The sequence below is a fragment of the Amblyraja radiata genome, chromosome 4 (assembly GCF_010909765.2).
Source record: "Amblyraja radiata isolate CabotCenter1 chromosome 4, sAmbRad1.1.pri, whole genome shotgun sequence".
Lineage (NCBI taxonomy): Eukaryota > Metazoa > Chordata > Chondrichthyes > Rajiformes > Rajidae > Amblyraja > Amblyraja radiata.
Window position 1 is genome coordinate 69,383,344 of NC_045959.1, and position 26,010 is coordinate 69,409,353.

The window sequence follows — 26,010 nt, forward strand, 5'->3', positions numbered from 1 at the left end:
TGATGCTAACTTGCATACATGGCCATTGTTCTTAACCGGACCGTGGTCCCAATTGACTTTGAGTTAGACAATAACTCATGCAACACTCTGCAGAATTCTATCTGCAAATATCCAGACATATTCAACCAAATTTTATAATTTATTAACACGCACTATGTAAGCCTCTTGCTGTATGATGAAAGGGAACTATCCATTCTATTGTCTGCTAATGAGCCATCAGCAATATCTTGAGATTAATAACAATAAAGAACCTATCTTTCACCTCATAGGTACTAGCAAGCTCAATGCACTTGTATACCTAATGACACCCCTAATCTCTGCTCTGGTGGGTATGCTGTCAACTTCAAATGTACGCAATCATGCCCATTTTGCTTATGAGATCATTCCCATAACAAGCTACCCTAATGTCAGTTATGACCCAGAGACCGAGCGAGAGATTGAGTACAGACTGTGTTCTTTGTGCTGAGATCAGTTGCTGAAAGCATAATCATCTTAAAAGGACTTCTACCATTAGGAATACAGTAGAAGAATATTTGCATAATAGTTTACTGATATACATCGCACACTACAATGAGTGTAGGCTATTAGAGTGGTCATATAAGCGACACCCTGCATAACATTAGTGAACAGCGGGTGAATAACCAATCATTTATTGTCCCACTTATGGTACTATAGAGCATGACAAAGCAGCACAAGCAATGTCAATTGTGCTATCACATAAACACTTCTCTAGGTTCAAACTGAAAGTCACACAAACCTTGTTACTTCAGTTTAAAAGTAACTAACATATTCTGTTCACAAACTTCCCATACAATTGTGCAGAGCTAGTTGCCCGAGAGGACAGGCTGCTCCAGTCATCACCCGTGACCGAGTAAATAGGAGTTGCTTCAGCCACCTTACCATGGCCTGAATGAATAGGCAAAATTGGCACAATTAAATTCCATGTTGCCTCATTCTTATTCTCGCAAGAGGTATCTACTGATAACCCCTAAGTTTTATCAGCTGCAAATTTTGCATATTATCTAATAGTCGATGACACAATGCCCTTTGTTCTGAGTAAGGCAGCGTTAGCTTCCACCACTGGCTTTGTTATTAAAACACCAGATAATCGGTGCCTCATGTGTATAGATATGGCAAAGTATGCATCTTCAAGATCGATTCACTGAATCAGTTAAATTGCTGAAAGCCAATCATCCATCTTAAACTGGGTAACCAAACACACGATCAGATTAGCCAAATCCTAACCTGATTCGGCATGCTCCATGTTTCTGTAATCTTGAGAAGTATCAGAAATATACCCCTCTAGTTCTTGGGCAGACCACTCATCCTCCGTGAGATGTCACTGATTACACTTGGAACTACTGTTCCTCTATTGACCATGCGGATGGAATTTGATTTGTCTTCTCTTGCCGTGGAAGATGCATTATCTAGTTATTCATACATTTTGCTGATAAGATATAATCAGAACCTTATGACAAGAGCTGAAAATACAGTCTCCCCTTGATGTGGGAATAAGAGTTTCCTGTCAACGCTTGACTATAAGAGTCATCACGAATTCTCAGCGTTCTTACTCAGAGTGGAATTTAGCATAATGGAAACCTGAATCAGGAATTGCTTCGCAGTCCTCTGACTGAAACCACTTGTTTGAGTCGGCAGAGTGCGCAACACAATCTCTTCAACCTGTCGCTCAATCAGGAATACTGGTATTGAGAGCCTACGGGTTATAATAAATACATTTTTGATTCACAACATCAACCTGCAGGTCAGATTAAAATATTATATGCCAGACCAGCTTCCTCCTGGTAGCTACCTATCCCAGAGAGGATGGCAATGATGTTTCCAATGAACTCCACTAACTGAGCAGGAATGTAAACATGTTTTGAGGGAGACTTCAACTACTTGATTCTACTTAGCAGCCTGATAACCTCAATCACAGATGTTGAGGCAGTGCTACCCTGGTCAATATGCCCCATATGGCCAGCCAGTTCCATGATGGTGTACCCTGAACCAGGGTAACCAAGCTGTTCCTACTTGGAACTTACAGAGGTTACTATGCAAGGCACCCTGCCAATGTCTCTGCATCAACCTGATCTTTCCCAGAGACAGGGAAAATATACTAGACAGCCCATGCTGCCAGCAAACCCAAACCTGGGCCGACAGAATGCTCCATTTCAGAGTTTTACAGAGGTTAATAAAGAGACCTTACGTGCCAGCGTCTCTAAATCCGGGTCGACCTGCTTGTTAGAGCTTCAGCGAAGTTCCATTTGCAGACCCTGTCTGACCACATCTCCTTCAGCTAGTGTGATGTTAGGTAGCTGATGTCACTGGCCAACTCCTCTTGAAGTGGCTTGCCCGTCCCCGAGGGAACAGCAAATTTAGAGGCAAGAGCAGGCAGCTCTTCCTTATACGACTCTCGTACATCATGCATTAAAGCTTGGGATTCCGACACATACTCATGTTCGGAGTCAGCTCCATACTGATCTCCGACACTCCCCTCGACATGGTGGGGGAAATACTGTAACCCTGAACCAGGCGTTGCCACAGGCGTATGACTTGAACTGCCTGTGTATGCCTCCGTAGCACGGAGCATATTTTGTGCCACCATCTCCGACACTCCCTGCATCGGAGTGGGAGGAATATTGCAACCCTAAAGCGGGTGTCGCTACAGGCTTATGTCTCGAACTGCCCATGCATGCCTCCGTAACATATTTTGTGCCGCCATCTGATCCATCAGATGTTTCAATTGAGACGAACGGCCAATCACATCTGCCATAGATGTGCGGACAGAATCCTCTTGTCCCGAATCATCCGACAGGACTTGTCTCACAGACTTGGCTTTAGCTTTGCCCCGACTCGGGGTTCCCAAGCTGCTCCCTCTAGGAGCTGAGTCGGAACTAGCTGTGCAGATCGGCGTTTTTAAACTGCTGCTCAGGTCATGCTGCGCGCTCCGCAGGGCTCCTTGAATTTATTGAACATGGCGGCGGCTGTCGTTATCACCGCGCGGGTGAGGGTGCGGAGCTGCGTGATGGGAAGGTGGCCGTGGTGACCATTATTCCTTCTGGGAGAGGCCATCTATGGAGACCTGCGATTCCTCCGTCGATCGCGAGGACTCGGGGAATAGTGACGCCTTTTCCACGCAGGTGATCCGGATCCCCCCTGGCGATCTCTGGCCATCACGGGGGGGGGGACCTCCACTCCGTCTCCCCCACCCGATTATCTGTCACGTGGGTGTGTGAGCTTCCCCTCGCGGTAGCCTCGATTGGCCAGCCTTCAGAACGGGGCTTTTAGACATGCTGGGTAAGTGTGAGGAGCTGTGGGGCGTGGTGGAGGCTCGTGAGGCTGATTGGCTCTGGGCCCTCCGCTGTTTTCGAGGTGAGGCGAGTCTGCACACTTACTCTTTGGGCTGCCACACCTGTGTTTCTTGCTCTTCTTCTTGCTTCTTTCGTCTTGTTCTTTGACTTGGACTTTGACCTGCTTTTTTTTTCAAACTTTTTTTTCTCTCTTTCCTTTGACCAAGCATTGGGAAGGGTTGACCGTCCTCGGCTCCGAGCTTTCTTTTTATTTTCTTCTTTTTCAGCCCGCAGTCGCTCATACTTCTTCTTCTTCTTGCATGGAGAATGTCCTGGTGGCTTGAGTCCCTCTAGTTTTACTCTGACACCATGTAATGTCTTCTGTAAGATCCTGGTGTGGCTAGCACAATGAATACACGTCCGACACCGACGACATCTTGTAAGAAGAGTTTACTTCCACAACTAACAGAAACTTCTAGAAGGTCACGACCTCAGTCACGAGGAACAGGCACACTCGCAGCATCTACTCCTGGCCTCAAGAGGCACTGTCATTTACATCGCATATAATTAAATATTATTCTTGTTTCAGGTTTTATATTTTTTCCATGAATACTTTCAATGGACATAAATAATAAGGCATGAAAATTATTGGAACCAACAAAAAAATGTACTCTGCTCTCATAGCAAAAGGATTTGAGTATTGGAGCAGGGAGGTTCTACTGCAGTTGTACAGGGTCTTGGTGAGGCCACACCTGGAGTATTGCGTACAGTTTTGGTCTCCTAATCTGAGGAAAGACATTCTTGCCATAGAGGCAGTACAGAGAAGGTTCACCAGACTGATTCCTGGGATGTCAGGACTTTCATATGAAGAAAGATTGGATAGACTTGGTTTGTACTCGCTAGAATTTAGAAGATTGAGGGGGGATCTTATAGAAACTTACAAAATTCTTAAGGGGTTAGACAGGCTAGATGCAGGAAGGTTGTTTCCGATGTTGAGGAAGTCCAGAACAAGGGGTCACAGTTTAAGGATAAGGGGGAAATCTTTTAGGACCGAGATGAGGAAAACATTTTTCACACAGAGAGTGGTGAATCTCTGGAATTCTCTGCCACAGAAGGTAGTTGAGGCATGTTTAAGAGGGAGTTAGATGTGGCCCTTGTGGCTAAAGGGATCAGAGGGTATGGAGAGAAGGCAGGTACAGGATACTGAGTTGTATGATCAGCCATGATCATATTGAATGACGGTGCAGGCTCGAAGGGCCGAATGGCCTACTCCTGCACCTATTTTCTATGTTTCTATAATTATAATCCGCCTTAGTGGTTTGACTAACTCTTTTTGGATCCTCAATTGTGGAAGCGGCCTTGAACAAAGTAAATAAAAACAGAAAATACTGCAGCTAGTCAGCAGATCGCGCAAAATCTGTGCAGTTTTTATTTCAGGTCAATTATTTGTTGAGAATCTTTATTTTGGAAGACTCATTGACTTGAAACATTCCATTTATTTTTGCCCTCCTCAGATGCTGCTTGGCCTTCACAGCATCCATTGACTTTTCGGTTGCCATTTTGGATTTCCACCAAATACCTTTTTTTTTTCAACTTTCTTCAAATTTGGATACTTTCAAAGTGCGGCATTCTCCAACAAACAGCAAAGTGATAAATGGCAACCTTTTTTAGATCAACAGACAACTTGGTAATGCATTCAGCAAGTCATCCAAGATCAATTTTAATTACCAGTTCATCATTTCTTTGTTTATTTTTTGTGACAGATGCAAGGTTTACAAATGTTCATTCCCGTTCCCACACTTTCCAATATCCACCACTTGAACATGAGTAGATCTGCCTTAATCACCTTGGATCCTTTGCTTTGAAACTCCCTCCATTAATCCTCTCCGCTTCTCCATGTTTCTCTTTTCCTATGTAATTCTTTAAAGAAAATGTACCAACATCTGTCCAACTATCTCAGCAGCATATTTTTGAAACACATTGGTAGGTTGTATTATAGTCTGACCCATTACCTAAATGAAAGTTGTTGCTGCAATGGAGCTTGCTAGTTCCTTAAAATGAATCTCTTGGGACACAATTTTCACTTCAAACTGTTTGTGACTAAATATTTTGCCTTTCACTTGAGCAAAAACTGACTGAAGTCTGAAGAAAGGTCCTTAACTGAAACACTGCACATCCATGTTATCCAGAGACACTGCCTGATGTGCTGAGTTACTCCAGTATTTTGTGTATTTCTTTCTAAACCAGCATCTGTAGTTCCTTATGGCTACATCGGCATGTGGCCAGAGGCTGGAATGGAAGGCAAAGTGCCTGAGCTGTTCCATGCCTTTTCCCCCTAGGGCCAGAGACTGGAGAAGAGGATGGAGGGAGGTGGTAAGAGCAGACACAGAGCAATGGCGGGTAGATTAAGGTGGGGGTCTTGCCTTCTGCTCCCTCTGTTGGCTGCAAGAGATGCTGCCCTGGGCACAAAGGAGGGATAGGTATAGAAAGAGGCTGGCAAGTGAAAGATTGTTCCAGATGGAGGGATATGGACCAAATGCTGGCAGGTGGAAATAGTGCAGCTGGGACATGTTTGCTGGTGTGGGCAAATTGGGCCGAAGGGCCTGTTTCCACACTGTATCATTTTGATTCTCTATGACTCTAGGGCAGTTAGGGGCAGGTGAGTTTGTTTAGAGAAACAGGGTGGGAACAAGCCCTTCAGCCAACCGGATCCACGCCGACCAGCGATACCCGCACATTAACACTATCCTACACACACTAGGGACAATTTTTACATTTACCAAGCCAATTTGCCTACATACCTGTACGTCTTTGGAGTGTGTGAGGAAACCGAAGATCTCTGAGAAAACCCACGCAGGTTACGGGGAGAACGTACCAACTCCGTACAGACAACATCCATAGTTTGGATTGAACCCGGGTCTGCGGCGCTGCATTCGCTGTGAAGCAGCAACTCTACTGCTGCGCCCACGGTGGAGAAGAAAAAGGTGGATGTGATCCAAGGGGTGGAGGTGATAAGTGGGGAAACCAAAGGGCGGCAGAGAGTGGAATCTGATGTTAAAAGAGGATGAGGAGTGAAATGTTGAACCAAAGGGATAGTGGGTGGATGGGGACATTGAGAATCCAGAGGAGGTAGTTGTCAATAATGACCAGAAGGAGAAATTGGAGGAGAGGAACAGAACTGGGTGACAGGTGTGTCGTTTGAACTTGTTTGATATTCTGGCCGCATTAAGAGTGAAATTTCAATTACTCTAGCGTGATTTCCAAATCCTGTTTATCTTGTTCCAAAATAATATGAACTTGTTTTGAACAGAACTGTATGCAGTTTTGGTCCCCTAATTTGAGGGAGGTCATTCTTGCTATTGAGGGAGTGCAGCGCAGGTTTACAAGGTTAATTCCCGGGATGGCAGGACTGTCATATGCTGAGAGGATGGAGTGGCTGGGCTTGTATACTCTGGAATTTAGAAGGATGAGAGGTTATCTTATTGAAACATATATGATTTTACTTCGGAGTCACGTGAGTGACTACGTGAAGAACCCGCCAGCACGCATGCGCGACATAGCGTCTCAGCGACGGGCGGGAGAACGAGCTCTCCCGCAACAGAGTTTAAAACGGGACCTCCAGGTAAGTAAAACTTATTCTGAGGTCGTAATTTGTGAAACCCTTGTTGTGCTCTGTTTTTTAGAGAACATGGACAAGGGCAGGAAAACAAAGAAGGTCGCACCCCGTCCGACTGTGAAGGCCAGGGCCGGCCTTAGGGGGTGCGGGGCCCAATTGGGAACAATTTTGGTGAACCCCAGATTCCCAGCCAAGGTCAGCCCAGTTAATTAGTATATATTATGAAATTGTACACTAGGTGCTATGGATTATACACTGTGTGAATCTCTCCTGCTCCCTCCCATTTGACTGTCAGTAGCTCCGCTGGCTTCCAACATTTACCGTAGCTGCTAATTATGTGATTGGACACAATGCCCTTGGAGACAGCGGCTGATTGGACGGGAGGAGACCTATTTGTTGATTGGACGGGAATTTTAAGGCAAGCTGGTTGGTGATTGGATGCAACCCCCTTAGAGACAGCGTTTGATTGGCCGCCAAATAAAATTGTCAAATAGGAAAACAAAAATCGCTGGTCGGTGCGAACTCAGTAAACTATCTGGTTGTATCTCCAAACTAATCTGGTTGTATCAACCAGATTATCTGGTTGTATCTCCAAATAAACAGTATAACATGCAGGTACATTCATTTTAAATTAAATTCAGTGATTATTTCACATGATTTCTCACTGTGTAAAGCTCAATATCTGACCAATTTCTGTTTAACACGTTTGGTCTGCCGTGAGCATTTTTCTCTATAGAAAATAGGTGCAGGAGTAGGCCATTCGGCCCTTCGAGCCTGCACAGCCATTCAATATGATCATGGCTGATCATCCAACTCAGTATCATGTATCTGCTTTCTCTCCATACCCCTGATCCCTTTAGCCACAGGGGCCACATCTAGCTCCCTCGTAAATATAGCCAATGAACTGGGCTCAACTACATTCTGTGGCAGAGAATTCCAGAGATTCACCACTCTCTGTGTAAAAAACGTGTTTCACATCTCAGTCCTAAAAGATTTCCCCTTTATCCTTAAGCTGTGACCCCTTGTTCTGGACTTCTCCAACATCGGGAACAATCTTCCTGCATCTAGCCTGTCCAACCCCTTAAGAATGTTGTAAGTTTCTACAAGATCCCCCCTCAATCTTCGAAATTCTAGCGAGTACAAGCCGAGTCCATCCAGTCTTTCATCATATGAAAGTCCTGACATCCCAGGAATCGGTTTGGTGAAGCTTCTCTGTACTCCCTCTATGGCAAGAATGTCCTTCCTCAGATTATGAGCCCAAAACTGTACGCAATACTCCAGGTGTGGTCTCACCAAGACCATGTACAACTGCAGTACAACCTCCCTGCTCCTATACTCAAATCATTTTGCTATGAATGCTAACATACCATTTGCTTTCTTCACTGCCTGCTGCACCTGCGTGCCTACTTTCAATGACTGGTGCACCATGACACCCAGGTCTCGTTGCATCTCCCCTTTTCCTAATCGGCCACAATTCAGATAACAGTCTACTCTCCTGTTTTTGCCACCAAAGTGGATAACCTCACATTTATCCACATTATACTGCATCTGCCATGCATTTGCCCACTCACCCAGCCTATCCAAGTCACCTTGCAGCCTCCTAGTTTAGAGGGGTTTAAACGGTTTAGAGATGTTTAGAGGGCTTCAGATGGGTTCAGGTGTGTTTAGGGGGGCTAGAGGGGGTTTAGAGCGGGTTTAGAGGTGTTCAGAGGGTCCCAGAGGGGTTTCGAGACGTTATAAGCCCCCCCGTGAAAAATTGTATTTCTCTGAAATTGAAGATAGACATAAAGCTGGAGAAACTCAGCAGGACAGGCAATGCAGCGACTCTGGAGAGAAGACCCTTCTTCAGACTAAACTGAACTCTCGTCGGTGAGAGTACTTGTGATTGTCTGAAGAAGGGTCTCGACCAGAAACGCAACCCTCTCCCCAGAGCCCATGCCTATCCCGTTGAGCCACCTTCAACTTCAGAGCCAAACAAAAAACACAGAGTGCTGGAGGAACTCAGCGGGCAAGGTGGCTGCCTCACCCGCTGGGTTTCTCCAGCATTTTTGTCTACCGCAAAACGCTAGAGAGAGAAGAGATGGGGAGCGGGAGAGAGAGCGCGAGAGAAAGAGGGAGGGAGGGAGAGAGCAAAACACAGAGAGACACAACGTGGGTCGGTAGGTGAATGACTAACCTGCACACCAGGAAGAAGCCCCACCTCACTCATGATAGTGAGTTTAAAGAAATTCTCAACGTGTCATCGATCTACATTCCTCAGTAAATGTAATTGTGTTTTAAACAAGTATTTATGACGGCGCGTGAATTTTATTCAAAGGAACACGGCGTCATTAATACTTGTTCAAAACACAATAACATTTACTGAGGAAAGCTGATGGATGCATTGATGACATTGTATAACAACGTGTTAAGTACTTGCTGTTAAGAAGTGCTAAAAGTACTAGTTAACAAATCGTTTGTGTCTGATGGCCGTGCAGTGGCTGTTATACACAAAGATCCTATAGTGGAGCTCTGCTAGAAGATGTTTGGTTATACATGTTCCTTTAAAAAAAAAATCCGGATGGCGAATTTAAAAAAAACTTTATTTAACAAAGAGAATTCGTATTTCCGTACGAAATACGGAACATTAGTGCGGGGCCTCCCTTAGGCGCGGGGCCCAATTGGGAGCAATCGGTCAAATCGGCTTAAGGCCGGCCCTGGTGATGGCCCAGGAGGGTTCCAGCAGTGGGGGGCGACCGGCGGCACCTGGACCGCACTCGACCGCACAGTCACCAACGAAATTTCTGCAGAGCCGAGCCCAATGCCGCAAGCTGCTCAGCACGAACCATCGCAGCGGGTTGGAGGCAAGGCAAAGCAGAAGTTGGTCCGGCCGCTAGACTCCGATGAGTCCGGCACGGAAGACACACTGCCCGAGAGCGGCAAAGGTGACCGTTTGTCCCGCATGGAGCGGTTGATGGAGCAAATGCTCCAGCGGGACTTGCTCCGGGAGATGGGGCAAGCCCGCCAAGGGAGTGCATGCATACCCGCAACAGTGCAATATCCAGCACTGGCCATCGCATCTCCCTCAGCAGAGGGGAGCGTTGGTGACCAGGGCTGGGCTGGTCAAGAAGAGGGGTTGTTGGCTGAAGACAACAGCAGTATGCTGGGGTGCAGGAACAGGAAGAGCTGCTGGGAGTGGTAAACCGCTACGCTGTAACACCGCGAGCGGGACAGCCGTTGCAGCCAAAACTGGCGGCTAGTATTGACTACCTGTCCTTCAACCCACTCCAAGAACAGGTAGTCAATGAGGCGTTGGAATTATACACGCCCCCGGAGAATTGTATTTCGCTCAATGTACCAGCCGTCAATAACCAAATCTGGGGGTACATTGGGTTGGGCATACGAACCCAAGAACTAAAACTCCAAAAAAATACTGAAGCTCCTGACGTCAGCCATAACATCATACGCTCGTTCCGTGGATGGTGTCGAAATGACCAACAACCAACAAGACACCCTGGCTCTATTGTGTAACACACAGTACGAGATCAACAACCTACGGAAAGAAGCCATAAGACCTGCCCTCAATCCCAAATTTGCAGGGTTGTGCAAAACGCCGACCTCACAACCTCAAATCCTGCTATTTGGTAAAGACCTGCCGAAGCAGGTAAAAGATCTGGATGAGGAGTCTAAAGCACTTGGACTCATGAGGGCAGGCCCCAGAACGAGCAAGGCCATGCAACCCAGATGGCAGCACCCCTACGCATCCACCAGTTGGCGTCTATATCATGGTACTGGTGAAAGCATGGGGCCCGCATATGATCTCCGGAGGTCTTTTTTAGGACAGGGCCCAGAGCGGACCCCATGGAAGATGCGCCACCCCCACACAGCAACACCTCGACCGATGAAGAGCCGGAAACCCAAGAAATGAATATTCTACCGGTAACAATGGAGGTAGGTGGGTCTGGTTCTTTCCAGAACATAAAAGGTGCAGGGCCTTTACTAACGGGGGGAAGGTTACACCTGTTTTTGGAAGCATGGAGGGCTATCATTGGAAATGTTGGGTGCGTTTTATGGGCTAAAAGCTTACTATTCAGCTATGCACCATTTGCATGTCCGCGTACAAATTGACAATACCACAGTGGTGGCCTATATTAATCATATGGGCGGGATAAAATCGATATCATGTGATAATCTGGTCAACACAATCTGGCAATGGTGTGTCGACAGACATATCTGGCTATCAGCAACTTACCTACCTGGTAAGCTTAATACAGTGGCAAACACCAGGTAACGAAAATTCAAAGATAACACCGAATGGACGTTAAACCCCAAAGTATTTGCTGAAATTACAAAGCAATATGGAACACCAGATATCGATCTCTTCGCATCCCGACTGAATCACCAGGTATTAACATATGTCGCTTGGGAACCAGACCCTGAGGCAGCAGCGATGGACGCGTTCTCGCTGAATTGGGGACAATTATTTTTCTATGCCTTTCCCCCCTTCTGCCTCATCAGTCGGGTCCTATGCAAAATACCGATGGACTCTGCTTCAGGCATTTTGGTAGTATCCGACTGGCCTACACAGCCATAGTTCCCTGTGGTCCTTGACATGGTCACTGAACCACCCATGACCATTCCCAGGAGACCAGATCTTTGGTCCACCATGTCACAGGCGAGAGTCATCCGTGCCATGACAGGATAAATCTGTTGGGTTGCAGAATTTAAAAAGACCGTTATTGGACCTGGGACTGTCACATAGGACCATGGACATGATGACAGCATCTCACCGACAATCCACCAAGAAACAGTACCTCTCCATCATCAGGAAGTGGGAAGCGTACTGTTCAAGAACTGGGGCGACATATAGAACAGCAACCATAACGAACGTACTGGAGTTCCTGTCCAGCCTTCACTACGATGAAGGTCTGAGTTACAGTACAATTAATTGTGCTAGGAGTGCTCTGTCAGCCTATTTATGGCAGGCACCAGGACAAGTCCATAGGATCACATCCGCTGGTGGCCAAACTAATGAAAGGCATCTTTAATACCAACTCCTCTAGACCAAGGTACACCCAGATCTGGGACGTCAGTGTCGTCCTGTCATTTCTAAGGGGATGGTCACCAGCCAGATCCCTGACTCTGTCTCAGCCCAAAGGGTCCAGTCCCTACACCTTCTCAGACTGGACAACATGGTCATATCAGCTGACCAAGTTACATTTACTATCTGGGAGCTGGTCAAGCGGAGCAGATGGGGAACTTCAGGACCAACAGTGGAATTCCGGGCGTACCCACCTGACCCCCATTTATGTGTCATGTCACATTTGCTGCTATATCTCAACACAACCAAAGAATCCCGAGGGAGAGAAAAGGCACTATGGGTCAGCTACAAAAAGCCACATGGTCAGGTGTCAGTACAAACCATCTCAAGATGGCTCAGACCAGACAGGTATTGGGAGCTGCTGGGGTGGATACTGACATTTTCACATCTCACTCCACCAGGGCAGCAGCAACATCGGCGGCTAGGAATATGGACGTGCCATTGGACCATATCCTGGCAACAGCGGGGTGGCCCACGGAAATAACTTTCCAAACGTTCTATAATAAGCCGATTGCTAAACCTGCATTATTTGCAGAAAGGATTTAAAATTCTGCAAATATATAATTTAAGCCCGGGGGAGTGTTATTTTCTTTGTTTAAAATAAATATTGTTATTGTTTTTTTTTAAACTGATTCATGTTTGATTACGATAACATACTTCCTCCCTTGGATGACTGGCAGTGAGTGAAGCATGGATTGTTACACGGCTTGAAATCACAGAGCTTTAAAATCTTCACGTAGTCACTCACGTGACTCCGAAGTAAAATAGTAAGATTAAACGAGAACTTACCAGTTTGAAGTTTGATCTTTATTTTATGAGGAGTTACGATGAGGGATTACGTGCACTCCGCTCCCACCCTCAATTATAAAGGTCAACTAGTATCCTAGTTCTTATCTTTACTATGTTTATTTCAATTACTGTGTTCTGTGATTCCACACCGCTGCTTTGAAGAATGTCGCGCATGCGTGCTCTTCACGTGATCCCTCATCGTTACTCCTCATAAAATAAAGATCAAACTTCAAACTGGTAAGTTCTCATTTAAACTTACTATTATAAAGGGTTTGGACATGCTGGAGACAGGAAACATGTTCCCGATGTTGGGGGAATACAGAGCCATGGGCCACAGTTTAAGAATAAGGGGTAGGCCATTTTGAGATGAGGAAACACTTTTTCACACAGAGTTGTGAGTTTGTGGAATTTTCTGCCTCAGAGGGCGGTGAAGGCCAGTTCTCTGGACACTTTCAAGAGAGAGCTAGATAGGGTTCTTAAAGATAGCGATTTCAGGGGATATGGGGAGAAGGAAGGAACGGGGTACTGATTGGAGATGATCAGCCATGATCACTTTGAATGGCGGTGCTGGCTCAAAGGGCCGAATGGTCTATTCCTGCACCTATTGTCTAGAACGTTTTAATTATCCATCACATTACCCCCCCCCCCCACCCCCCCATTACATAAACCAGCCAAAATCTCGATGACCCCATCTATTTTTCATGCTGTCTTAGAAAAGCAGCAAACATAATCACTAACCACCATGCCCATCATTCCCTCAGAGAGTAGTGCAGTTGGCTGAACGCACCATGGGAACTACACCTCCCCCCCCCCCCCCACCCCTGCAGGACCTATACATCAAGAGGTGCAGATCCAGATCCAGCAAGATCATGAAGGACCCCTACCACCCCAGCAAAAGGCAGAGAACAGGGTTGAGAGGGAAAGAGATCAGCCATGATTGAATGGCTGAATGGCTGAATTCTACTCCTATGACTTATGAACGTGAAGTAGCAGACCATGTAAAAGCCCTGTCTCATGGTACGAGTTCATTCCAAGAGCTCTCCTGAGTTTGCCCTGATTCGAACTCGGAGAGTTACAGTAATGGCCACTCATCGGTACGCGAGGCTCTCGTTTACATTTTTCAACATGTTGAAAAATCTTCACGAATCTTCCCGTGCTTACCTGCCGTTAGCGAGTCTTCCCGAGTACCTGCCGTTCGCGTTACGAGCAGCTAAGAGACGTCCCCGAGCTCCGACGTACCCGCTACGTTCATTTTCCATGCTTACCACGAGTTTGATTTTTTTAAATTCGGGAGAACTCTTGGAATGAACTCGTACCCGTGGAATAGGGCTTTTATAGGGAAGATGCTATCAAGCTGGGAAGTGTACAGAGAAGATTTTACAAGGATGTTGCCAGAGCTAGAAGGTCTGAGCTATGGGAGAGGTTGAGTCGGCTGCGACCCTATTCCTTGGAGCGTAGGAGGGGTGATCTTATTGAGATGTATAAAATCATGAGAATGGATAGGGTAGATGCACAGTTTGCTCAGAGTAGGTGAATCGAGGACCAGAGGATGCAGATTGAAGTGGAAGGGGAAAAGATTTAATAGGAATCCGAGGAATAACTTTTTCACAAAGGATAGTGGGTGTATGGAACAAGCTGCCAGATGAGGTAGTTGAGGCTGGGATTATTCCACCATTTAAGAAACAGTTGGACAGGTAGGTGGATAGGACAGGTTTGGAGGGATATGGACCAAATGTGGGCAGGTGGGACTAGTGTGGCTGGGACATGTTTGCCGGTGTGGGCAAGTTATACTGTTTCCACACTGTATCACTCTGACTCTATGACTCTTCAATGGGCTTCTTGTATGCTCGGAATGACTTACCTGATCTTCTAGTCTACCTCTTTGTAAACCTTGCATTTAAAAAAGAATCTGCACTTTTTAGCTGTAACATTTCATTTTGCATTGTTTAGTTTTCTCTTTTTGCACTACCTGGTGTATTTGTGTATGGCATGATTTGCCTGATAACATGCTAAACAAAGTTTTCATTGTATCCCAGCAATAATAAACCAATGCCAATGGGCAGGACAGCAGAGAGTTTGGTTATCTGTTAACTGGAGCATCCTAGGGCCATTATATTGTAGTCTTTGTTATTTCCCACTAATTTGAATGCAATTTAATAACCAATTATGAGCAAAATCCGTACCTTGCATTAAATGTGCTACTAAATCAAGAACATATTTTGCATATTGGGCAAATCTGATTAAACTAAAATTTGAGTGCAAAGTTAATTGAATTTATTTTTACTGGAATATTCTTTGCTGTGAAATAATGATATCCATTTTATCTCCTGCAATGCATATTTTTAATATCCTAAATTACATGTCCATAATAGCAGCAACATTAAGGTGCACAGTAAACTTCAATGATAACCATTACAAAATGATAAGGAGACCAGGATTACTTTTGCATGCAATATACAGCTGGTTTCAGGTAGTTAAAAAATGATCATTTAATAGATTACATTTTAACTGGTATAGCCGAGCAATTACTGCTTTGACGTTAAGTAGTCGATTGAGCATTGTTTAATGTTTTAAACACTTATTAAGCAAGCTGGTAAACTCCTCATTTTATTGTTTTCTGAAGCTGCATAAGATGTTTCTTCAACACCCTCAAAGCTGCTTGTCCAATGGAAATGGCAGAATCAATAACACCAATTGTCAGCAATGAACTGCAATAATGAGCCATTTAAAGTAAGTAGGTGGAATAGTACCAGGAAACACATGAAGCTGCTTTATTTCCAAGGATTGGAACATTTTTCACAAAAGGTTCAGTTTTACTGATGGACGATTGGAATGAGGGGCGGTACAGAGAGGTAGGATACTTTTACTTTTTTAAGAGTAAAAGTAAAAGAACCCCTGGTGCTGCACATATAACCGGGGTGCAAGACAATTGCCTGTGCATTGTGATCTACAAAACTGACAGCAGGTATTAAAGACAAATTATCGCAAACTTGAAATTAGTTGAGGCGTGTTAGCAAATTGGTGCCTTCCAACTATCATGGAAGGAAATCGTCATTGTTTGAAACCATCATTGTCCGAAGAAGGGTTTCGGCCCAAAACGTTCCTATTTCCTTCGCTCCATAGATGCTGCTGCACCCGCTGAGTTTCTCCAGCACTTTTGTCTACCTTCATCATTGTTTAAAATGGTTATTCCTTTAAAAACATTCTAAAATTGCAGGAACTATCCAACAGGGCAGGCAACGTGTGGAAAGACAAAACAGTTAATATTTCAGACCCTTGAAGGCTTCCTAAACTGAAAGGTTAATTATTTATTTCTGCAGATGCTGCTGCCTGACCAGTCTCGAAATATAGAAACATAGAAAATAGGTGCAGGAGTAGGCCATTCGGCCCTTCGAGCCAGCACCGCCATTCAATATGATCATGGCTGATCATCCAACTCAGTATCCTGTACCTGCCTTCTCTCCATACCCCCTGATCCCTTTAGCCACAAGGGCCACATCTAACTCCCTCTTAAATATAGCCAATGAACTGGCCTCAACTACCTGTTCAAGAAGGAACTGCAGATGCTGGAAGATCGAAGGTACACAAAAATGCTGGAGAAACTCAGCGGGTGCAGCAGCATCTATGGAGCGAAGGAAATAGACGACGTTTCGGGCCGAAACCCTTCTTCAGACTGATGGGGGGTGGGGGGGAGAAGGAAGGAAAAAGGGAGGAGGAGGAGCCCGAGGGCGGGGGGATGGGAGGAGACAGCTCGAGTGTTAAGGAAGGGGAGGAGACAGCAAGGGCTAGCAAAACTGGGAGAATTCAACGTTCATGCCATCCGGACGCAAGCAACCCAGGCGGAATATGAGGTGCTGTTCATCCAATTTCCGGTGTTGCTCACTCTGGCAATGGAGGAGACCCAGGACAGAGAGGTCGGATTGGGAATGGGAGGGGGAGTTGAAGTGCTGAGCCACCGGAAGTTCAGGTAGGTTATTGCGGACTGAGCGGAGGTGTTCGGCGAAACGATCGCCCAACCTCCGCTTAGTCTCCCCGATGTAAATCAGCTGACATCTAGAGCAGCGGAATGCAGTAGATGAGGTTGGAGGAGATACAGGTGAACCTTTGTCGCACCTGGAACGACTGCTTGGGTCCTTGAATGGAGTCGAGGGGGGAGGTGAAGTGACAGGTGACAGGTGTTGCATTTCTTGCGGACCCTGTACAACTGCAGTAGAACTTCCCTGCTCTTATACTCAAATCCTTTTGCTATGAATGCTAACATACCATTCGCTTCTTCACTGCAGCCTAGCGTTGCCAGCACTGCTGTCTAGCGTTGCCAGCACATTTTTCTTTTCAAATTTGCAGTTTTTGCTTTTAATTTACCTCTGAAGCTGTTAAGCTTTAGCAGAGCCTTGTCTAAGAGGAACGTTCGGAAAATTGAACTTGGCAAGTGCTCTGTTTCAATGGAAAGACTTGGGATACATTAAAGTGGGCTTATCAATATTATAAAAAAAATAATCTAAATGCCACTGGATCCTGATCCAAATCTGTCAAGGACCATGGGGTGGCTGTCTGTGCACCAGTCTCCCCACATTAAACAAAGTCACGCATAGGCATCCTCCATATAGGGAATAGCACCATGGAGACACCCATGGTCATCCATGACCGAAGGAGGCCTAAGAAGAAGCAGAAGATGTATATAATAAATGGATACGATGCAATCATGTTTCTCAATGTTTAGTGATGGTGTTGGAAGCGACCTAAAGAGATAGAGGACATTCCTTTATGATGAGAAGGAAATTCTTTAATCAGAAGGTGGTGCATCTGTGGAATTTGCCACAGAAGGCTGTGGAAGCCTGGATATTTTTAATGCAGTGATAGATTGATTCTAGGTTAGTATGGGTGTCAGGGGTTATGGGGAGAAGGCAGGAAAATTGAGTTAGGAGGGAGAGATAGATCAGCTGTGATTGAATGACGAAGTAAACGTTTAGCTTTTTAGTTTAGAGATACAGCGTAATAGAGATATGAAGTAATTAAAGTGAAGGGGGAGATGTGATGTATATGTAATGTAAATGCCAGCGCCCCTTGAGGCCAAAAGCATGTGTGGTTGGAGCGGCTCACTTGCTTGTGCTTTCCTAGTCGCCTGGCATATCGAGCAAGTTCCCACTGTGTCCTCAATCTGTGCATTCATTCCTCGCCACGCAAATAAATTGGGAGCTCGTTGTTTAAGTTTCACTACTCCCAGATGTGATTCATGTAGCGCGTTCAGCATCTGCCTCTGCATGCTTTGGGGGACTACGATTCGGTTTTCCCTTAAGACTAATCCATTGACTTCAACCAGCTCGTCATGGTATGTATGAAACGGAGTCAAGTCCGAGGGCAGATCATGCCTGTTACTAGGCCAACCCTTTCTTATATACTCGTTCAACAGTGTTAGGGTTCGATCTTTTTTAGTTTCAGCTTTGAACTGCGCAAGGCATGCGTAAGATGGCTTCTACAGCATGTATCACGTTCGGCAGTGCGGTATGCTCTTCCGCAGGCGTGTTTGCACTGGGCAGCCGGCTCAGGGCATTGGGGACAAACATTTCACGTCCCAGCTTCCACCGTATTTCCAGGTCGTACCATAGCAGGTGCATTCGCATGCGCTGGAGTCTGGGTTTTGCTTAGGTTGCACGTTCTCTTGCAGGGCTATGTTGTACTTATGTCTTTTTAGCCTTCCCAGCTCTTGGAAAATCTCACGGTTTTCCTCAATGATCCTCGCAGTGTATGAAGGGGTCGCACTCACGCCATCAACTGCCTTCTTTCGCACAAGAAGCCCTAACTTTTCACATGTTAGTTTCCCAAATATGGGTTTCACATTCCCCCTCACTATTTGAAAGACCACCCTATATTATTTCTTACCTACTTTGACGTTCTCCTTTGCCTGCCCTACAGGCTTCATTGTGTGTCCAGAGTATGACCTCAGTGTCACGTTCGTGTTCAGTAAGGCAAGACCAGTCTTTCTGAACAAGTGCTCTGGCAGGATGTCCACTTGAGCTCCAGAGTCAAGTTTGAACTCAATGTTCACATTGTTGATGCTGCACATCTGTCCCCATTCACACGTCGACTCAATCACAGTGTCAGTCACAGCGTTAATGTAGAATACATCAACATCGTCATCCACTGTCTCAGGCAGTGGTGAAGTGTTCAACTGGAACTTGACGTTGCGGATGTCATGGCTCCAGTCCCCGGCCTTTTGTCTGATTAGCCGGTCATGTTGTCGGGGGCGTGGGCGGCTGTTGGGCACTCTATTTACCAGGCAGTCGGGGGATCTGGAAAGATGTCCATTCTCTCGGCAGGTATAATATCTCATGTACTGAGCAGGGCAGTAGTTGCCTTTATCCCCGCGGGTGCATGACCGACAGATGGTCTCCTTACCAGAATCACGGATTTCTGTCTGTGGTTGTCTGGGTCGCGATTCCCTGCCTCGGCCCCATGGCCGACCGGCACTGTCCCATTTCACGTAATTAACAGTCTCTTCGGTGTCGATGGCGGTTGGGGCAATCTGCTTCATGTGTTCGGCTGATGCTTCGGCTATCAGACACATGCCACTGAATTTTTCCAGCGTTAAATCATCGCATTGTAGTAGTTTTTCCCGGAGCGGCTGGCTGGTGATGCTGCAGCCGATTCTGTCTCGCAGCAACGAGTCATGGATAATGCCAAACTCGCAATCATTAGCTAAAGACTTCACTGCAGTCAGGTAGCTGGAGAAGGTCTCCCCTCGCCACTGATTACGTGTATTAAGATGTATCTTGAGACAGTTAAGTTCTTTTTTTGGTTCACAGTATGTCTGAAACTTATTCTTCAGCGGTTGTATTTTGTCACATTCCTCCTGAAAGTTCTCTTAAATCTGCTGAGCGGCCGGCCCTGCTGCGTGCAGAAATGTTGCACACTGAATCTTATCTGGCTTACTCATCAGTTTGGTTGCAGTCTCGTACAGCTGGAATGCCCTTATCCAGTCCTTATAATTCTTGGCCAAGTTCCCTTGCACGGAGAGTGGTCCCGGTGGCTTGAGTCCAGACATTCTTTTCATTAGTTTTTTCCTCTGACACCATGTAATGTCTCCTGTAAGACCTTGTTGTGACTAGCACAATGAATACACATCCGACATCTTGTAAGAAGGATTTAATCTGCACATCCAGGAAACTTCTAGAAGGTCACCTGACCTCAGTCACGAGGCACAGACACATTTGCCAGCTTCTGCTCTTGGCCTCAAGCGGCACTGGCATTTACATTGCATATACATCACATCTCCCCCTTCACTTTAATTACATCACATCTCCCCCTTCACTTTAATTACATCACATCTCCCCTTCACTTTAATTACATCACATCTCCCCTTCACTTTAATTACATCACATCTCCCCCTTCAACGTTGGGGTCAATACAAACTATTTACAATACTAATAAATTTAACTTTTAATCAATTTAACATGGATAACAAACTATTTTCAATCCTAATATTGATGACAAATACAAACTTTACATCTCCCCTTCATCATTGGGGGTTTCCTTTATGTGTACGTCGACGGCATATAAATGAAAATACAGTAGATTTGCCTTCACTTTAATTACATTACAGCGCAGAAACAGGCCGTTTGGCCCACCGAGTCCGCACCGATCAGTGATCCCTGCACCCTAACACTATCCCATTACACATTCACCAATCCAATTAACCTACATACCTGTACGTCATTGGAGCACGGTAGGAAACCAAACATTTTGGAGAAAGCCCATGTGGTCACGGGGAGAAAGTACAAACTCCATACGGACAGTACCCGTAGTCGGGATCGAACCTGGGTCTCTGGCGCTGCAAGTGCTGTAAGGCAGCAACACTACCACTGCACCACTGTGCCGTCCTTGATGGGCCAAATGGCCTAATTTTGCTTCTATCACGTATGACCTTATGATTGATTGTTTCTGCACTATAGTATCAGTAATTTTACACTCATGCAGGGGTGGTGCAAACACACAAACTTGCTTGTGTAATTATTACCTCATTCATACCTCCAGAGTGCAGCCAATGGAAAAATAGAGAAAATTTGATGATGCATGCAACAAGGGTGAAGAGGAGCATACCATGCAAATGTTTTAACGCTGATCGCAGGTATCGTATGGTTTTTGCTCTTGGATTTGGAACCTGCAGGGTGTACATGCAGGTTGAAGATTGTGGCTGAGAGAATTGTTGATAGGTTTTGTTGCTTGCTTGGAAAATGTACTGCAAGGTCAGGGGAGGCAGTTGCTATAGTATCCATGTTGCCGTGAATAGTTTGCATTGAATTTTCTGGTGGGATGCATATCAATGCTTGTGTCAATCCAAGTGGATCAGGGGCTCGAAAGGGAAAGAATGCTCACGGAAAAGTTTCAATATTTTGAAGGAATGGACACAGGCAATATTCATGGATTAATTAAGCAACCTCTGCCATCCTGAAACTCAAAAGAAAAAAACAATTTTAACAGTCTTGTCATTGACAACATTTAGTTGGAGGGTTGTCATGCAGTATGCGGTCGGGTCTGGAACAGATTTTGTTTTCACATGTGAAACTGCAATTGTATAACTGCAGCACAATGTGTGTTCTGTAGGCATTGTCATGTTTCCAAAAGACACCGGAGATGGTGGAGTGTAGACTGATGAATAGGGTGGGGTATGAAGCATAAAGTTGGGCCATCAGTAAATGATGTTAAAACTGTTGTGCTTAATTGATTTGGTTTAGCTTTATGGTCACATGCTATTGCATCTTTAAACATTTAGACGGGTACATGGATAGGCCAGGTTTAGAGGGATATTGGCCAAACGCAGGCAGGTTGGACTAATGTAGATTGGATATGTTGGTTGGTCAGTGGGCAAGTTGGACTGAAGGGCCTGTTTCAATGCTGTATGACTCTGTGTACTAAGGTACAGTGAAAAACTTTGTTTTGCACGATATCCAATCGAATTGGGTCATAGTGTACATGATCTACATAAATACAATCAAGTCAAAGGGAAAGATGCAGGGTGAAATACAGACGCTGAAAGACAGTTTGTGCAAAGGGGGTCTTCTTAACATTTATTACAAGGAAAGAAACAGATGAGATTGAATTGATCATTAAAATGGTAGTACAAATTAGTATCCATAGTACATCTCGCCCAATTTTCTTGAAAAGATTGCTGTTAATTTGCCAACATCTGTTATTGTTCAAAGTTGAAATTACACTCGAGCATGTGGAACATTCACATTGCTAATGCTTTTGTATTATGCCATTTCACGTTTATATTTTCCACTTGTTCTAATGTTATTCTTTAACATCAGAGCTTAAAGGCCTTCACTACACACTGCTAGGAATACTGACCATCTTGTCTTGATTCCTCTGCACCTGATGCAGGTTCAATGATGTTTAGCACATTGTACTTACGCATTCTGGACTAAATTTTGGCAATGAAAAACAATTTCAGCTCGTAGTATACAGCTGTGATTTTATGTTTCTATTTTCTCATCTCTATTCTGATCATGTCTCTTGAATGATTTTGCCATTTTAGTGTCAATCCTTCAAAGGATCATCAGACGTGTTGAGGATTTGTGGCTCAAACCTATTCTATGTCAAGACAATAAGGTGCCTAAATATAAAGTCTGTAAAATTTGCGTGGAGATTGCAATTCTCAATTACCCACCCCCTCCTGTTGGTTCCAAATGCAGGGTGTATATAAAATTAATTTGCCTGCTCATTTAGCATAGTGCGACAGTGTTAGGTGCCTGTAGCTTGTGTTAATGGCACTGTTCCTTGGCTGCATGCCCCTGCAATAGGCCAAGATCATGAATGGCAAGCACCACATAAGCTAGGCTACATTACTTCAACCGTAACCTGCAAATTATTAAAAGGGAGGGCATTGTGAATGTGGGATTTAATGTGTGCTCTGGGCATAAGCCAAAAGTTATTAAAGAATGCAATGGAAGAGAGGATGCTGCACCTCGAAGTGGGGGAATGGAGAATTGTGGTCTATTTGCAAAGAACCAAGAGAGTCTTGACAATGTCAGGAGCAAAGTACCAAATGCATTACTGGAAATATTTTCAATTATAATTTTATAAGTTGTAGCAGCAGAATTAGGCCATTCAGCCCATCAAGTCTATTCCTGCCATTCAATGGCTAATCTATCTTTCCCTCTCGACCCTATTCTTCTCGCCTTCTCCCCATAACCCCCAACACCCTTACTAATCAAGAATCCATCAATCTCCACCTTAAAACCTATCCATTGACTTGGTCTCCACAGCCTTCTGTGGCAATGAATTCCGCAGATTGACCCCCCCCCCCCCCGATTAAAGTTGTTCCTCGTCTTTCTAAAGGTACGTCCCTTTCATTCTGAGACTATGACCTCTAGTCGCAGTCTCTCCCACTAGTGGAAACTTCCTCTCCACATCCACTCTATCCAGGCCTTTTGCTACTTGGTAAGTTTTAATGAGGTCCCCCCTCATTTTACTTGATATTACATGAATAGTCGAGTCAGAATTTGCCTTCAATTCCATAACCTGCGGCTTCACACTGCTTAATGCAAAGTCTCTGCACAACTATTAACATGTTTATCAGACCTATCATTTGGCGGTTTATGCATATTTGATGTGAACCTCACACCCACATCTTAGTTTAGTTTGCACACACTGGTAAAAAGGACAAATGAAAAAATCGCTCAATCACATTAAACAATTGTCACTTTCCTTACTTTAGGTCAACAAGGTTAGTAATTAGAGATGATAAGAGGCATTTTGGAGAGAGACACAGGTCAGGTGCCTGACACTAAAGTACAGTGCACTTGGTTTGTGTTGAGTGCAGTTTAATTAGTTCAACGCACATAGAGATATTTATCCTGTGTACAGTTTTTCTCGCAATGAAAAGTGTGAAGCAGCATAATTACTTTGGTACAACAGCATACATGCTTTATAATTAAACTCTTTCTGCATTAGCGACACATGATTGAAGCTGTATGGAGGAGATGGTGCCTGTCATCTTCTGTGCAGTTAATATTGAGGTCATGTCAGCATTAGGGCTGAAATGATGGAAGATGAAAGCATTCACACAACCATTCCTCCCTCTTGCATCCCACGTTCCTCTCCTCCCACAATCTCCTCTGCTTTGCAAGCTACAGGTAGTTTAAGCATGTATCACCTAATTACATTCCTCCCTCCTGTCATATTTCTAACCTTGAGCTTTTCTCCCTTTAGTCAGTGGTAGAGGGGAAAGAAAACAAGTGAAGTTAAAGATACAGTATACCAACATTTTATCTACCACTTGTAGCCAACAGCTCAGATGCGAACCCTTTGCACAATTTTGACTTAAAATAAACACACTAGCTGGGGACAGACTGCATGACCTCTGCAATTCACTGTTCCACCGAACACCACAGCCCCACCCGGCTCGGACCTGCCCCGCAAAGAGTGGGTCGCCCCGAACCGGCTCTATACAGGAGTCAGCCAGTTCAATGCCAACATGCATCACTGGGGGCTGCGTTCATCAGCAGCCTGCGTGTGTGCAGCAGACCGGCAAACAGCGCAGCACGTCATTTTCAACTGCGCTGTCCTCCGCCCCCCCCCCCCCCCCCCCGGTGGAGAGGTAGACCTCACAGCCCTCGACAACAGCACATTGAACTGGCTACAACGCCTGGCGGGCAATACATACCTTCTGCTGCCTCAAACGCCAGCAGAAGTCTGAAGAAGGGTCTCGACCCGAAACGTCGCCTATTCTTTCTCTCCATAGATGCTGCTTCACCTGTCCTATTAGTCTTAATCACTGAGTAGTTCTACTTGTACCATAGTCAGTGCTTCTTTGCCGCATAATTTGCAACACGCACATCCTATCTGACTCTTTATTTTCTGCATTTGTTTTCTCAATAACAACACAATAAACTGGGCCTCAAAACTAGCTGCATTCATTTTGCAGTAAAGGTGGTGGTTTGGCATATTTGGCTTAATTGGCCAGGGTTTCGAGTACAGGAGCTAGAAGTAACATTGCAGCTGTACAGGATGATGAAGCTGCGTTTGGAGAACTGTGCACAGCTTCAGTTGTCCTGTTGAAGAAAGGATGTCAATAAACTGAAAAGTGTGAACAATTTTCAATGTTAATGGGTCTGGAGGGTTTGTGTTTTGAGGATAGGCTGGGTCTTTCTCTGGAATGTAGGAAGCTGAGGGGCATAACTAAGGTGAATAGTCTTCTCTAGAGTAGGGGAATCTAAAATACCATATGTTTAAGGTGAGGGGAGCAGGGGATGATTGAAAAAGGATCTGAGGGGCAATTTTTTTCAGAGCCTGATTCACACATGGAGCAAGCTGCCAGAAGAAGTGGTAGAGATGGGTGGATTATGGCACTTAAAATATATTTGGGCAGATTCATGTATAGGAAGGATTTGGAGGGATGCGAGCCAGGAATGGGTAAGCGGGATTAGCTTGGTTAAGCAACTTGGTCTGCATGGGTGAGTTAGGTTGAAGGGCCTATTTCTGTGCTGTATAGCTCGAACTCTTATGATTATCCAGCAGAAAAAATAATGTGGCTGATTGATACCTGTGGTGATGCACTTACGATGGTAAAAACTGATGAGGCTGGGAGATTGATCTAATGCTGTCCTGACTGCTTTAGTGTCCTGGATTAAGAAATTTATTGATTTTCTTTTATTCATCTTCACCTCGCAGGAGAATTATTACCAGTTTGTGGATGGAGAGTATTAGCACTAATGAGTATGGTACACTAATGTGAACTTGTTATTTTTCACCCCAATTGTGTTTTGTACAATTTTTTTATTTTTTTGTGTGCAGTGTTTGTTTTCACTGTCTTGTGTGATACATGCTTCGGTTTGTTGTCTGAGTCTACCTCCCTGTGGTGCTGCTGCTGCTGCTGCTGCAAGTAGGAAGTACATTATACCTGTACCTCCCCGTACTTTTGTATATGACAATAGATTCAACCTGACTAGCAATTAATTACTTTTCACACAAATAAAGCAAAGGTACTTGGGCATCCTGGTAGTGGAGTAGTTGGGAGGGTGAGGCGTTTCCATGAATGAGGGGTGAGTGAGTTTGGAGATAGCATTTGCCTCAGTGAATGGTATAGATTGGCGATCAGCCAGAGTGGAAGTTCAGTGGAAGCTGTTGCAACTGCTTATGGGTTTTTACACTCAAGCACTGCAGATGACCCATCACAGTTCTGTTTCAATGTGCATGCATGCTCATCTCTTCATGAGATAGTGGTGAAGAAGAGC

The 26,010-nt window shown here is 45.0% G+C and overlaps 1 long non-coding RNA gene across 1 annotated transcript; it reads right to left on the reverse strand.

The window, feature by feature from the left end:
* Window positions 1-385: 385 nt before the first annotated feature.
* Window positions 386-24,282, reverse strand: LOC116972245. Its single transcript, XR_004411746.1, has 4 exons — window positions 24,167-24,282; window positions 19,480-19,483; window positions 10,771-10,778; window positions 386-396 (listed from the first exon to the last, which is right to left on the reverse strand). It is a non-coding gene; the product is annotated as an uncharacterized LOC116972245 (long non-coding RNA).
* Window positions 24,283-26,010: the final 1,728 nt, after the last annotated feature.